This window comes from Medicago truncatula, chromosome 6 (assembly GCF_003473485.1).
Source record: "Medicago truncatula cultivar Jemalong A17 chromosome 6, MtrunA17r5.0-ANR, whole genome shotgun sequence".
NCBI lineage: Eukaryota > Viridiplantae > Streptophyta > Magnoliopsida > Fabales > Fabaceae > Medicago > Medicago truncatula.
In genome coordinates this window covers 21,825,087-21,840,669 of record NC_053047.1, presented here as the reverse complement: position 1 = coordinate 21,840,669, position 15,583 = coordinate 21,825,087, and positions in this window count along the sequence as shown.

The window sequence follows — 15,583 nt, the reverse complement described above, 5'->3', positions numbered from 1 at the left end:
AGAAAGTCGAGATTTTACCGTTAGTCACATTTTACCGTTATTAATTAAAATATCGTTTGGAGTGTAGTAATATTTTTTTGGTTTGAATAGAAATGGGTTAAGCCCACTAGAAACTAAGTTAAGCCCATTAGTGGAGATAACACTAGGGTTGTGTTAGAAGAACAATTCATTTCATTTCACAAAACATTTCTAGAGAGAGAAAGTGGGAAGAGAAGATAAGGATTTGGAGAGAAGAACTTGAAGAATCCAATTGGGAAAGCTTAGGAGCTAAATTGAAGCCTAGGTTTGGTCTAATCTTCATCTAAGGTAAGGGGGTTAGTCTTTATCATAATCATGTTCATTCTTTGCAATTTTTCATGATTTGGATGAAATGGGTTGAAATGAATGAAGGGATAATTGTTGCTAAATTCGTGCTCCAACTTTGATGATATATTTGTATGCATGAATTGATAATAATTGTATGATTGTTGGTTAAATTACATGTTTAAATATGTGAAAATGAAAAGTTATGAAAATTGTGCAAAATGGATGAATTTGACATGTTGTTGTTGAATTATGATGGAGTGTATGATTATATGTTATGATTGTGGTTGATTGTTGATGTTGATCTCATTTCATGACTTGGGTATGATTTATGTTGAGATGTTGTTGTGAATTGTGTTGAATTTGAAGAGATGAATTGTGGTTGTTTGAAAACTTATTGTTTGAGAAAAATTATTTTAAAACAATTTCAAAACTTGTACAAATGCCACGAAACGAGCGAGTTCGATGTGTTAGAGCCTCGGGTTATGCCTCGGATCACTTTTGATGATTGAGGATTTTAAACATTCGATTTTTGATCGAAATTGGCGAAAACCCGCGGCCAAAACACGCGAAAACGCGCGTTTACGGAGCGCTGCGCCTGTAGTGGAGCGCTGGGCGCCCACTTACAGGGAGTCAGCGCTGGGCGCTGCACCTCTAGCACCAGGCGCCCATGACAGGACAACGGGAACGTTGTTCCGTGTCCGGGTGCTTGGGGGTGGTCGTGTAGGGGTCCTAGGCGATCGTTTTGAAGTGTTCCTTTGCTGTTTTCACCTACTTTTCTACTGGAACACGTTTGGCTTTGTCGGAACTTTAATTTTCTAAATGGTTTGAAACTTGAGTTTGTGTCGTTTCGGTTTTTCGGAAATTGTTGGAACTTGGCCTTTATGAACAAAAGGAGTTGCAAGCTTAGTCTACAGTTCTTATGGACTTAGGCAATGCTTGTAAGGTTGGTACGATGTCTTAATCATGTCAAAATTGATTTTCGGGTGGGAATGTGGAAGGTTTAAACTTGGGATTTTCTCATACGAACTTAGGCTAACCTTTGAACTAATGATCGATAGTTCGTAAGTGGCCTATGCTCATACTTATATGATTGATTAAGATTGAATTGTAGGATTTCAAACTTGAATAAGTTGCCTAGCTTCGAAAATTATCAATGTTGGCCGTTTGCCACATGATTTGGATTTTTGTCGGAAATGTTTCTTTAGCAAATTGTTTTGTGAGTTATTGTGATTATTCTTGTATGACTAAGTGAAGTTGTATGAATGAGTGATTATATTTTGGATATGATATTTATCATGAGATGTTGTTTTTCCTATTACTTGGAATATGAGAATGCTTGAAATGGTGAAACTATGTGATATGGTTGATGTTGCATGACATTGTTGATTATTGATAATTATGTTGAAGTGTGATGGTGAATACTATGATTTAATTGTGTATGGGCATGTTTTCTTGATAATGCAATGTTGTGGAGATAATCAATATAATTGGGTGTTGTCCTATATATTGAGTTTGAAATTGTGCTTGTTGTCGCATTATCGAGTCCTTACACATGTCCATGCATCATAGTCGTTGTTGCTGTAAAAGGGATGACTCTTTTACTTCGAGATTATTGTAAGGCAGGTGTGAGCCCTTACAATCGATGTGCAAGTGGCATCGAAAGGTGACGACCTTGTTGAGATTTGGTACCGCATGCATTTATGTGTCCATAAGTGCATATCATAGCATGAGTCCTATGTGAATTATGTGATTGGTGATGAATTGAGATGAATGAATGTTGCTAATGATTGTCTATGAATGATGTTGTGAATGAATATTTATGATTGGATAATTGTTCATGTGATTGATATATGTGGATATGAACTATCAAGTTGTGATATAAGTATTTATGCATGACTATTATTATTCAAGTATATGATATTATTGCATTTGTTTATTATCTGGATTATGATAATGTAATGCTTACCCCCAGTGGTTTTAACCGCCTACTTGCCTGTATGGGTGAGTAGACGTTGTGCAGGAGTAGTCTCGGTGAGTCTTTGCTTGGGTATCGGGAGCTTCCTCCGATATCGGTGTCGTGTTGGCTATGATCTAGGCTTGTCGTGTCGGTCTAGATTAGGTTGTTTATATTTTCCTTTGGATTATTATTTTGTTGATGACTACCCGTATGTTTGGGTTTTGAGATTTACCTTTGGGATATGATTTATTTGCTCATGGCATGTATATATTTGATCACTCTGATTTATATTCCGCTGTAATTGTTAAGGTTTACATACATGTCTATCGGTTTTTGAATTTTGAATAAGACGTAATCTCTATTTCTTGAATAAATGTATTGTTCGCATGTTTAATTGCTTTAATAGAAATAGGAGCGTTACAGCCCGTGCTATGGTTGGCACGGCCGTGCCCAACCCAGGTGAGCTATTTACTCGTTTTTCCTTCATCTCCCTCCCTCATTCTCCACCACAAATATCTCTCTACCTCCAAACTTCTCTCTAAAACCTCCATAGCCACAAAACCCTAAACCTCCATTTCTACCCCAAAACCTCACCAATTCACAAAATTTCTCCACTCAACCAACCCCAAACACCATTCCAATCATAAACCCCCATTTAAAAACAACTTTCATACATCCAAACCAACATCACCCAAATTTGTAACCCCTCCTACCCTAACCCAAAAACCAGAAAATCTTCACCAATCTCCATAACCCAACCCCTAAAACTCACTTAACCCCTCACCACATCACTAAACCAACCTTTTTCCACCAAAACAACCCATACACAAACCCTCACCGCAATCACACCACTACAGCAAGGTCAAGGTAATGGCTTCAAAGAGAAGTGGAAAAGAAGTTGGAAGCTCATCAGGGGGACCTCCCCCAAAGAAGAAAGCGCAAGCCAAGAATCATGGCATCACCTTCAGGGACAACAAGCAAAGGGATAGGTACAAAATTCTAATCTCTAAACCTTTACATCCTTGCAGGTACCCTGATAACCATGACTTGAATAAGCTAGGAATTAAAGATAATGTGTTTAATCTGCTAGAAAGGTTAGGATGGGTTGATATGTTGAGACCTATGAGAGGGTATGAGAATTTCACCTATGAATTTTTAAGTTCTATTGTTTTTACGAAAGATAGGTTGAATTTTGATAACCCTAACCATAGAGTTTCTTTCCAGCTTATGAATATTGATTATGAGATGTCTCTTCAACACTTCTGTGATGAGATGGGCTTCGCAAATGCGGGGTTCACCCACGACTCTTGGGATCAAAATTTAAAACCGGTTGACTATCAACCCGCCGCCTTTTGGGAGCGAATTACAGGTCTTGACCAGTTTAACACACGTGCCAACAAAGCTAGCAACATTCACAACCCCGTACTTAGGTACCTTCAAAGGGTTATGGCTTGCACTATTTGGGGAAGGAGTGAATTAGGGAACACTAGGAGTGATGAACTCTTCATGCTTTGGGCTATGCTGCACAACCACCCCGTTAACACTTGTTTTTACTTGCTTGACTACCTTTCCCTTATAGGAAATAGGTCCGATAGTAGGGGAGAAATCGTAGTTGGTGGTATCATAACATACATAGCTCGGCGGTTCGGCGTGAGTGAATACCAAGGGATAAACAAGATAGAGGGTAACAATAGGCTGAACATAGAAACCCTTATCTCTATGAATTTCATAAAAACTCGAATCCCCTTTGTTTATACACTCAAGCTCAATGTGCCCACTTTTATTTTATTGCCTAACCCATCTCGGACTAACACCGAGGTGGAAGAAAATTTGTTGTATGTTAATGATGACCCACAGGTGCACATAGAACAGCATAATGAAGAAGAGGAAGGTGCACAAATGCACCATGATGAGGAGCACCATGACCATGATGAAGGTGAAACAAATGAAAATGCAAGATGGGCATGGATGAATACCAAGGTCGAAAGGATAAGCACCGAGCAACAAAGGCAAGGTGTTGAATTAATGGGAATAAGGAATGATGTCCAATGGGGCAACCGCATATCCGAAGAAAACAACCAAATGCTTCAGAACATGATGCACCACTTTCACCTCCAAGGTCCTCCATATGGACCCCAATGATAAAAATGTGAGCTTTCCTCTTCCTCTCTTCCCTTCTTTCTCCTCCTCCTTCTTTTTCTTCTTCTTCTTCTTCTTCTTCCTCTCCTTCTCTTTTATTTTTCTATCTTGAATCATTGAGGACAATTCTTCTCCTAAGTGTGGGGGGAGCCTAATAAAGTGTCTTTAGTCGTAGTGTTTCCAAACTCCCTTGAACTTTATTCTTTTGTTATGTTTTATTGTGAAAGGCATGATTAAGCAGCTCGTTTTTATTATTTTATTATGACATAAATTTTTTGTTGTCTCGTCAATGGTCGTTTCTTGTACATGAAAGTGATTTCTTGTGTTATAAGTATTCTTGCTATACCCACATCAAGTTTTATTGTGAAATTAATTCTCCAATGAGAAAAGCACCTAGTTGCAATCCTTGAGTAAGTGTATGAGTAGGTATTTTAAGGAACACGTTCTAGCTTTAATGGTAACCCGGACCCTTAAAAATCTTCAGAGTAAAAGTAGTATAAGTTTGTGTGGGAATAATTCTAAAGTGATGAAATGTGTAAACCGAAATGGGGCGGAAGGATATCACCACACGTGGAGGAAAGGATACCCTCTCATTAACTTCCTAAATGTGGTGATGACTTCTCAAATAAATTGTGCTTGAATTAAACCCTCTAAAAAGAGGAACTTCCTAAGTTAAGTAAACAAGTTGTAGCACTACTTAGGGTGATCATAGAAACTTGGAGGAAAGGATACCCCCTCACGGACTTCCAATGTGAAATGATAGCCCCTAGGCATCTACAAGCCCCCAAATGTATAAATTCATCAAGTCTATCTCAACTCTCCCACTTCTCTTATATGAAATGAAGAAAAGATTTTTCTCGGTCATTTTAGTGCTAAGGTTAGAACCTGTTCCTCATAATATCTATCTTATATAGGAGCAAGAAAAGGGTTGGACTACACACACATACACTCACTTAAGATTTGTTGTTGGGTTGAATAAGTTTACAAAGAATGCTTGAAGTTGTGATTAGTGTACATTGAAATGAAACCTCGAGGGAGACATAAGTTTTTATTTAAAGTGTCATATATTAATCCTTTTGTTGCTGCCATGTCTATGCCTTTTGCTTGAGGACAAGCAAAGATTCAAGTGTGGGGGAGTTTGATGAGTCATTTATTGCTTACTTTTATATGCTTTTTAGTTTAGTTTTATTTAGATTTTATTTTATTTTATGTTAGTATTATTTCCTTTTTAGGATAGTTTACTTTAAATTGCATTTTATTTTATTTCAGGAATGAATATTGGATGGATTGAGTCTTGGAGCAAAAGAAAAGGACTTGGAGCCGATTGGATGCAAAAATATGAAGATTGAGGTACAAAAATATGTCTCCCCCATGCCAGAAGCTTGGCACGGCCGTGCCACCCTCCAGTGTCACTTTTGCTGCTTTTGCTTAGATTTTAAGCTACTCTATTTTTAGCCAGAATGTAATAGCTTAGATTTTAAGTCGAACAAATGCTATAAATAGAGTAGCCATCCATCACAAATATTCATCTTTACTTGGAATTCAATAAGTGACAATTGCTTTTCTAATTAAAGTTCTTTTCTTTTCCTTTATTTTCTTGTCATTTACTTTTATGCTTTCTCTCTTCTCCCCCGTGTCTACGATGAACATGAGTGAGTAGACTTCTCCTTGTCTTGGGATTGTTGGATAGGTCTAAATGACATAATCCTAATCAAACCAAGCTCTAAGCCTTAATCTTATGTAACCCTAATTTCTTATCTAAATTCATCGTTTTAACATGGATCAACCATTATCAAACTATGGAAACGAAAGTGGAGGGTTTGATAATTGTTTATCCATTATTCCAAATATCAATTCATAAAACGAAAGTGGAGCTTTGATATTCGAACAAGTGAATTCAGACAAGGATTGCAAAGTCAGCGAAATAGGCTTTGCAATCTTTGAGACATATAGTTTCGATCTTCAAGGGAACTAATAACAATCAAGTCAGCGAAATAGGCTTGGTTGTTAGAGGAACCAAAATCTAATAGTAATCAAGTCAGCGAAATAGGCTTGGTTGCTAGAGGAACATAAGAGAAACTGTCTTGAGAAATCAGGTCTAGCATAACATTATAAGCTTATAGTTTTGGTTTGAGAAGGACTTGTTAATTAGATGAAACCAACGATCCCAAGGCTCCTTTTATTATATTAATTTTCAACCGTTTGAAAACCCCCAACTTACAATTCTCTTCTCTTCTAATCATCTCTAAAGGTTAATTAAATTGAACTACTCCCTGTCGGAACGATACTCTTTTCATACTACTTCGGTAAGACCGTGCACTTGCGGTTTTATCTCATCAAGCCCAAACTATATTTATACACACCCGTAAAAAAATTAACATTTGCATTCACAGACTAGGTGTATGCATTTGACAATGACTATATATATATACAATTTTTTTAGTTTTTATGATTAATAAAATACATTAAGTCAACAGATAATAATATACAGTACGTCGGCGTATTTTTGCAAAAATATTACATATGCTAAGTTTAACAATAAGTACATCTTATACTACAAATAATAATTATAAGTATAAATCAATATACTTTAATCGTTATGTGCAATGTTTAGATATTTCAAAATATATACAAAATTAAGATGATATGTTTTTCCATTTCAAATTTAAATTATAACTACACTTATAACTTTAAGATAACATAAAATAAAATCTATATATTTGTTAAAAACGATTTTTATTTCCCCGTGCATGGCACGGGTCACTATACTAGTTAATATTATTTTGGAGTTTGGGGAGTTATTGGGTTTATTAGAATTAAGGGGGAGTAAAATGAAATAAAGGGAAGTTAAGAAAGAAAGAAAAGAGTCAGAACCATTTTTACGTGAAAACTGTCAAGTTGGGAGAATAAGGAGAGAAGAGCAAGTAGAGCCAAGGAAACCAATTGTTGTGCATTTCTTTCAATTGAATTAAGGTAATGGTGAGTTTTACTTCAGTAGTATAGATATTGGATTCTGGTTTTGATTTTAACAGGTTTATGATGAAATTGGGAAAATTGGGTTTATGGTGAATTAATGGGTTTTGAGAGTAGGAATTGTTGTTTTGATGTTAGAAATGGGTTCTGAGTGCATACAGACTTTCATTTCATATCTGTAAACCAATTTGGGGAGTGAATTGGAGGAAAATGGGATTTTTGGGAAAAACCTGCATTCTGCCCGTACAGAAGTTCATCGCTCGCCTCGCGAGTAGCCTTGTTCGCCAAGGCGAGTGAGCAACTTCATGGCTCGCCTCGCGAGTGAGACAACTCGCCGTGGCGAGTACCTGTGAGGAATTTTGGATTTTCAAATTGTTGTTATAAGCCGTAAATTGGTTAGTTTAGTGTACCTAAATGATTTTAGAGAGGACTGGAGCAAGTTTTAGATTAAAAAGATGAATAGGGAGCTTAGAATTGAAGTTTTAAGTGAGAAAATGTCAAAACTCCCGAGAGCAACCTTTTTCTGTTCGCCTTGAGTTCGCCTTGAACTCGCCACGGCGAGTAACCCGTTTCCTGAGTTCGCCATAGCGAGCAGATATGCTCGCGAGGCGAGTTGCCCAGTTTTGAATGCTGATTGTTAATTAAATGAATGCTGATGAATGATATTGATGTTTAAGCATGATTATGAGTAATTATACATTTTTCTGAAATTACTAAATTGATTATGATGATTGTTGTTGACTAGGATGTATGCTTTTATTGAATTAAGTCATACATGATGTTGCATTACGGAGTTGTGAGTCATGTACATATATATGCATTTGGTCGAGTTGTATGTAGATATACACAAGTGAGTCAGTCGCATATGCATAAAAGCGGGAGGGCTTCTGCCCTGGAACGCCTTGTCGTTCAAAGCGGGAGGACTTATGTCCTGGAACACCTTGTTGTTCAAAACGGTGAGGACTTATGTCCTGATGAATGCTTTAACCATTCAAACAGCGGTGAGGGCTTCGGCCTTGAATATGGTACCACATGCATATTTTTATTTATTGAGGAGTCTAAGGTGTTGTCTTAGCAGTGTTGTCATGTCATTTGCATGAGTCGGTGTTGTTGGTTGTAATTGCCATATTGATTTGATGATGATGATGTTGTTTGATGAAGTATATATTTATACATATATGATGATGATCTGATTATATTTAGGGTGTTAGATTCAATTGATGAATTTTAATATCTATATTTTATTGTTGTGAATCTCACCCCTTCTGCTTGAAAATGTTGCCCTTCCTATGGGTAACTTGCAGGTGATCCTGAGTAGTCGGTGGTGGCTCAAGTGTCATGTCTAGGGCTCTGATACGTATGGGATGAGATTACTTTATTATTTTTCATTCCTTATGTGTCAATTTTGGAACTTGCTGATGTAGCCCTATTGTTGTTTGAATTTATTTTGATGAGGCTTTTATGCCAGGATAATTTGATGGAGAATTAAACAGTTGTTGTTGTTGCTTTTAATGCAAATGTTCCGCTGCATGTTATTGATGATTTGAAGGATGATTTATTAAATAGTTTATATAATCTATTTAAGAAATTTTGAAATAGTAGTGTGACATGCCCGTTTGGGAATTACTCTGATGTATGTTTAATTATTATTTAATTACTTTTGGGTAACGGGGTATTACAACGTGTTTCTTCTATGAACTTACCTAGTGTTCACACTTTTAATACGGGGTCCATGTCATAGAGATTCAAAGTGTTTAAATTATATTCAAGTGCTCAAATTTTAAACATTAGAATCTAGTCCAAGTATTGAAGATTTTATAATATAGAATATCATTTAATTATATACACTTTTAAGATTTTTTTTAAAAAGTTATGTGTAATTATTTGTTGATCCAACCTAACGAAACTTCATTGCATTGGGTAATAGATTACAATGAGAACCGATCCATCCTGTGAACACCAGTAGGTGTGGATGCAACAACATGTATAAAACACCAAGTATATATAATCACAATTGTTTGACCAATTTTTAAAACTTGCAATTCTATAGTTATATTGTAGATATCTTTCACATGTAAGTTTATTTTTAGGAAAAATTTAGTGTGATTATAGTCACACCAAACCATATGGTGCATCCGCCCATGGACACCCACACACTCATAAGAATGAGATAAAATATCATAATTTTTATTTTTTAAATCAACAAATAATATATTAATGTAATACATTTGTAAATGTTTGGTCTGGTGGAAAATAGATAGATAGATCTTGGACATTAAAGAGAAATCAACAAATTATATCAACTTGTGATAAAATGAAATGGACTGGTTTTCCCTTTTTATTTTGATAATACTTAATATTTTAATCTATTAATGTATAATTATAGTTATAAAAAAATTCTATTTTTCATTTATTATTATAATTATAATTATTAAAATTCGACAATAATGAGAATGTTCTCGTTAAAATTAAATATTTTTTGTTATATATTATAATGACTAATGAGATGACTTATTTGAAAAACTTCATTACTCGTTAAGGAAAGTATGCATTAAAATTAATATTTATTGAAAATATTATAATTTGATAAAATGGAGTAATGTTAACCGGTGTCTCCGGGACACTGCTTAAGAAAACAAATGTAGTAAGTATTGCATTGGTACTTGTGTTGTCAACTCATCAAAAGCATAAAAAATGTTATTTTCATTTTAAAAATTTCTTTTTTTAGGTTCCTTAGCCCGTGCCCCAGGGGCACCGGTTAACATGACCCATATCATTTAAATTGCTTATGATTCTCTTAGATATTTGTCTTCCTTCATAGGTTTCTTTTAATATGAAAAAAATATTAAATAATTATAATATTTAAAATCTTAAAAAATTTAAAAATAAATATCAAAATCTTAACCATATGTACCTTAGATTAAAAATGATTTAAATTTTAGAAAAATCAAAGTATTTTTTTTTTGTTGCTTTCGCACCGGTTTTCGACCCACCAAAGGTGGGCGACTAATTTGGCTCATGCGTAGAGGCATGCGCACTGGCTAATCGTTGTTCCCCCTGGAAATCGAACCTGGTATTCCCCAGGCACGTCATTGGAAGGAGCTCCTTGCCACTTGAGTCCAAGCAACTTGGTAAAAATCAAAGTATTTTTATTTATACTTGTTCAACAGATAAAATGTTAATGTCTATTGAATGGTGAATATTTCCTCATTAAAGATCTTGGTCAATGGTAATGGCCATTGAATGGTGAATATTTTCTCATGTCCTTTAAAACAATGGTTCCTTATAAATTTTAGTACTTGGAAAAAAAAAATTAAACTACTAAAAAAATATTAATGTAAAATATATACTTAGAAAGGTACATATATCGTTTAATATAGGATATATATTATAAAAAATACCTTGTAGGGTGAATATTTTGAATCGTAGGATAATCCGTCTAAGAAATAAAAGGGTGAGGTTTATTTGATTCTTATAACAAACAACAAATGTCTATGTTTTTTTGTCGATAATAAATTTAATCTCTGTTTTTTTTTAAAATATACCATCTTCTATTTTATTTATTAAAATTAAAATATTAACAGTGTCTGAAAATATATGTAACACTTCAACTGCATTAAAAGTTTTGGTTAATAATAATGTCTATTGAATAGTAAAATATTAGCTTTAGAAGTTGTGGTTAACAATAATGCAATAATTGTGCTTTAATTTTTTTTAAAGGAATTGTGCTCTAAATTATTATTTTTTTTGGAATTGTGCTTTAACTTAAAATGCAAAGTTAGATGGGAATATTTTAATTGCTAAATGGATAGCACGGCCATGAGTAAAAATGGACATTTAACGTGTACCATATATCCTAAATGGATTATCAATATCATTATGAATAAAATGAGTTCAGATCTGCTCCAGTGCTTATATGCTCCATTTTTCCGGTTCGATTCACCGATGCGTGACACATGGCGAATCAAAAATCAACGGTTGAGATTAAAAATAATAAAATCAACATTCCACTGCTCCTTCATCTTCTCCACGAATTTTTCATCTCTTTTACTCCTCCGTCGCCACCTATCTCACGACTACCTCCCTCCCCACTCCGACCACACCCAAATCATGGCTGTTCAAATCAATTATATTGAAAGAGGAAATCGCAAATAATAATGATGATGGACAAGAACAATATGAATAAAAAGAAGAACCTTGCCATTAATTTGAACATATTCCGACGAGACGAAACAGAGAAGGAATAGAGAGAATCACAGGTGGAGAGAAGAGAAATAGTTGGATATGGTTGGGGTCAGCGATGGAGAATGGAGAAGAGGAGTAGTTGCTGTGATTGGAGGTCAGGGATGGAATTGATTATCTATGGCTTTCATCAATTGATGTGTTTAATCCTAACCATCTGATTTTTAGTTGCCACGTGTCATCCATCAGTGAAGAGAATCGGGTAAATGGACAGCTGCATAAATGGAGCAGATCTGCACTCCGAATAAAACAGTTCGACATAAATGGATAGTCCATTTTAATTCAACACTAGGTATATAACCCGTGCGTTGCACGGGTTTGACCATAATATTTGTATAATATTGAATTAATTTTTGATTTTAAAAAAGGGCTTCGTCAATGATTTAAAATTAGAAATAATCTATAAATTTCATGTAAAAATTGTTACTTTTTAAACGTTTAATGTGTTGAAAGCATCATTTTCAAAAAAAAAAATTCTTTAGACTTTTTAACACATACTTTAAAAACACTCGTTTGCATTTTCTTTTAAAAAAATACTATTGAAATTGTCGAATATTTGCTATATTGAAAAAAAAAGGATAGTTTTTTAAAAAGAAATTAAAGCATATGATATCTATCTACTTAATTTTTATGACTGTTTCAAATGGATACACCAAAAAAAATGGATACAAATTTACAAACACATCCTAAAAAACTTATAAATTTTATAGACTAAATTAACAAAGGAATAAAACTACTAACTAAAGACAGATCTAAGGATCCAAGAGACAAAAAAGAATGTTGGTTTGTTTTTGTGAATGTATAGATTATTTTTAAACTATAGGGGAACACTGGAACTATAATTTTGATAACAATGACACTGACAATATTTTAAATAGTCTCATGAATTTAAACCATATTTATTCAGGTTATGAAGTCATGCTCGTACCACTCAATTAAAGAGAATACATGTTGACTAAAATATAATAATAATTTAGAGTTCGTATATTATAGAAGTAATGTTGGCTAAGAAAAATTAGAGATTCTGAATTCGAATTTAGATCTTTATATATCATCGTTTTTATAGCTACTTTATTTTTAAAACATGTAACCTAAGAAATCATGTCTTATTCGATTCATATACCAGCTACACATTCTTAGCTTGTTATATGAATCTTAGTTTTATCTAAATAATAATTTATATAAACATTGATTGGCATAGTAAGCTATAGCAACACTTATTCGTATTCAAGCACCATCTAATTTTTCATTTAAAGGCATTATCAAAGTCATTAAGCTTTCTCCTGTTATCCCATGTAATTTATTTTTGTGGAATCCAAATAATTTTTGTATCAAATTATTTGGGCAGGATAAAAAAATAATTAACCTTTACATCTTTTTTATAAATCAACCATAAACATATATTACTACATTCTTTAGGTACGCTACCATGTGTCGTTTTGATGGTATATCTTTTGTCCTTCATGTTCGTGCAGTGTCTTCTTTCATACATGGACGAATTGAATTCTTTCCCATAGTAGCAGGTAGGTAATGGTAGTAAAAAATTTAAATACTAATCAGTAGATACAAAATCAAGCTCCGATTTCACTAATTGTGTTGGCCATTAATAATATACTCAAGCATGCTTTCATGATATTATCATATCATAAACCGTGCAGAGGTGGTGGACATAAATAAAAATCAACCTTGACACTTGTTTCTAGAGAAACAAATGAGCCTCGTGTTTATATTATGAATAGTTTTTTTATCTAGTATATTGTCTATATTCACAAAGTTTTTGTGTGCGATTTTTTATCTAGTATATTATGAATAGATTTTTAGTCAACATATAAAATACACAATATATAAAATACTAATTACACCACATAGGAGAAAGATATTGGAAGCAAAGGCAACATTTTTGTATCAAGTATGAACAGCTAGGTTCTAAAATTAAAAATATAAACTATGCACTGCAATTGTCTCACCTGTTGAATTTGAAGAGAAAAAAAGTTTACGATGAGACCACAAATGTTTGAGATAAATACATTCTTCTTCTTATACAATAAATATAATACTCTCCGACTGAAATTTCACACGCTTAAATACACAAAGGTTGTATATAAGGCACATATATATTTTAACTCATCCGACTTTTTTATACTATTGTTGAATTGGAAGGCTATGAAGAATTTTAAAAGGTTGAACTCTGAAAAGGTTACACAGTAAAAAGGGATCCATCTCTTCACCTTTTTATACTTTTTTTTTTAAAGGAATGAGTTAGCACTATTTTCCTCAAATTAAATGGACGTTATATAATAAATTATAGTCAATAAATTTGTAACTGGTAGATGAAAAAATTGAAGAAAAGAGCTACATGTGGTAGAATAGACGTAAGAATAAGAATGGATAGTGGGAGGGAAGTTACAAAAGTTACATAATAAATATAAGAATGAATATATGTAAACATTTAGTAAATAAATGAAAAAAGGAAAAAAGAAAGAAAAGAGAGAGCCACATGGTGAATACTTATAGAATATAAGTTAGAAAAGGGGCATTTGTGAGATGACATGTAAGCAAAGTGTAGTTTAGAATACATGTATATAGAGATAGAGATGCATACAAAGGGATAATTAGAAAGGGGAACATTGGTAAGGTGACACATAGGAAAAATGTAGGTTAGAATACATGTATATATAGATAAAACTCATTTTGCTCTTGACTTATAAAAAAAAATCAACATAAAACGGTTCAATAACTTCTTTTTGACAAAAAAAAAAACGGTTCAATAATATTTTTTTTATTGAAGGATAGTATTTTATATTGTTTTATTTTAATGATATTATTTTACTCATTTCAATGAAGATTATTACCATCGGATGAAACAAAATGGTATGGAAAAAAAAACCAATCTTGATAATTTTGATTATAGATGGAACAGTTTTCAATTTTAACGTCAAATATTATTAAAAAACTAAAATTGAAAATCATAAAAAAAATCTAAAATTCAACAAAAAATTGAACAAATCACCAATAATGTAAACTACTAAAAAGTTCAAAATTTTAAAAATCAAAATTGCAAGCCAATTTTATTGATTCATTAAAACCTTCTAAAGATTTAGAAAGTTTGTCTCTATTCATGTCCCACACAAAGTCATAGAGTGAAGGATTTGAACCATGATGTTCCATGTCTCTTAAAAAGAAGATCTATAATTGTATTTTGGAGCTCATTAATTTCGTTGAATAACAAATTTCTATAATATACAATTAATTAGATCTTATCAATATTATAATATTAAGAAAAAATTCGTAATGAACATATGACAATTCTTACAACATTTTTTCGTAGTTGCACATCAAAGTTGAAAGTACAACATAATCATTAATCTATAGAAACACTGCTGTTTGAAATGTGAAATATCTATCATTTACAAAACAGGTTATATCTCTAAAATTAATTAGATGAATTGTTGTACAAAAGAATAATCATTGTTTAAAAAACTAATAAAATACATCCATTCTAATCAAAGGGTTTATTCCAATTTCTTTAGAGTTCACACCATTTGTTGATTCTTTCATCACATTCAACGTTTGAGATCCACTTCTGCAACAACTAAATAGAAAGTGAATAATGATCAAGAATAATTGACAAAGAAAAACAGAGAAAAGTTTGTTTAATTGTTGTACCTATGAAAAAATATTAGAAATTGATCCGGTCTTAAGACTTAGATCTAAGAAGAAAAAAATGAGAATAAGAAGTAAAAATGAATAAAATAAAAGAATGATCTCGAAAAAAATTTCAAAATTTTAGTATGAATCTCGAAATTGAGTTAGAATGTTGAAACCAAAAAGCATGAATCTCGAAATTGAGTGAGAATGTTGAAAACAAAAAAGTACAATGTATAACAGTGAAATGAAAATTGTGAGTTGTAACTTAAAATGGTGTAAAAAGTGTGAGCCTCAAACACAATATTTATAGCCAACATG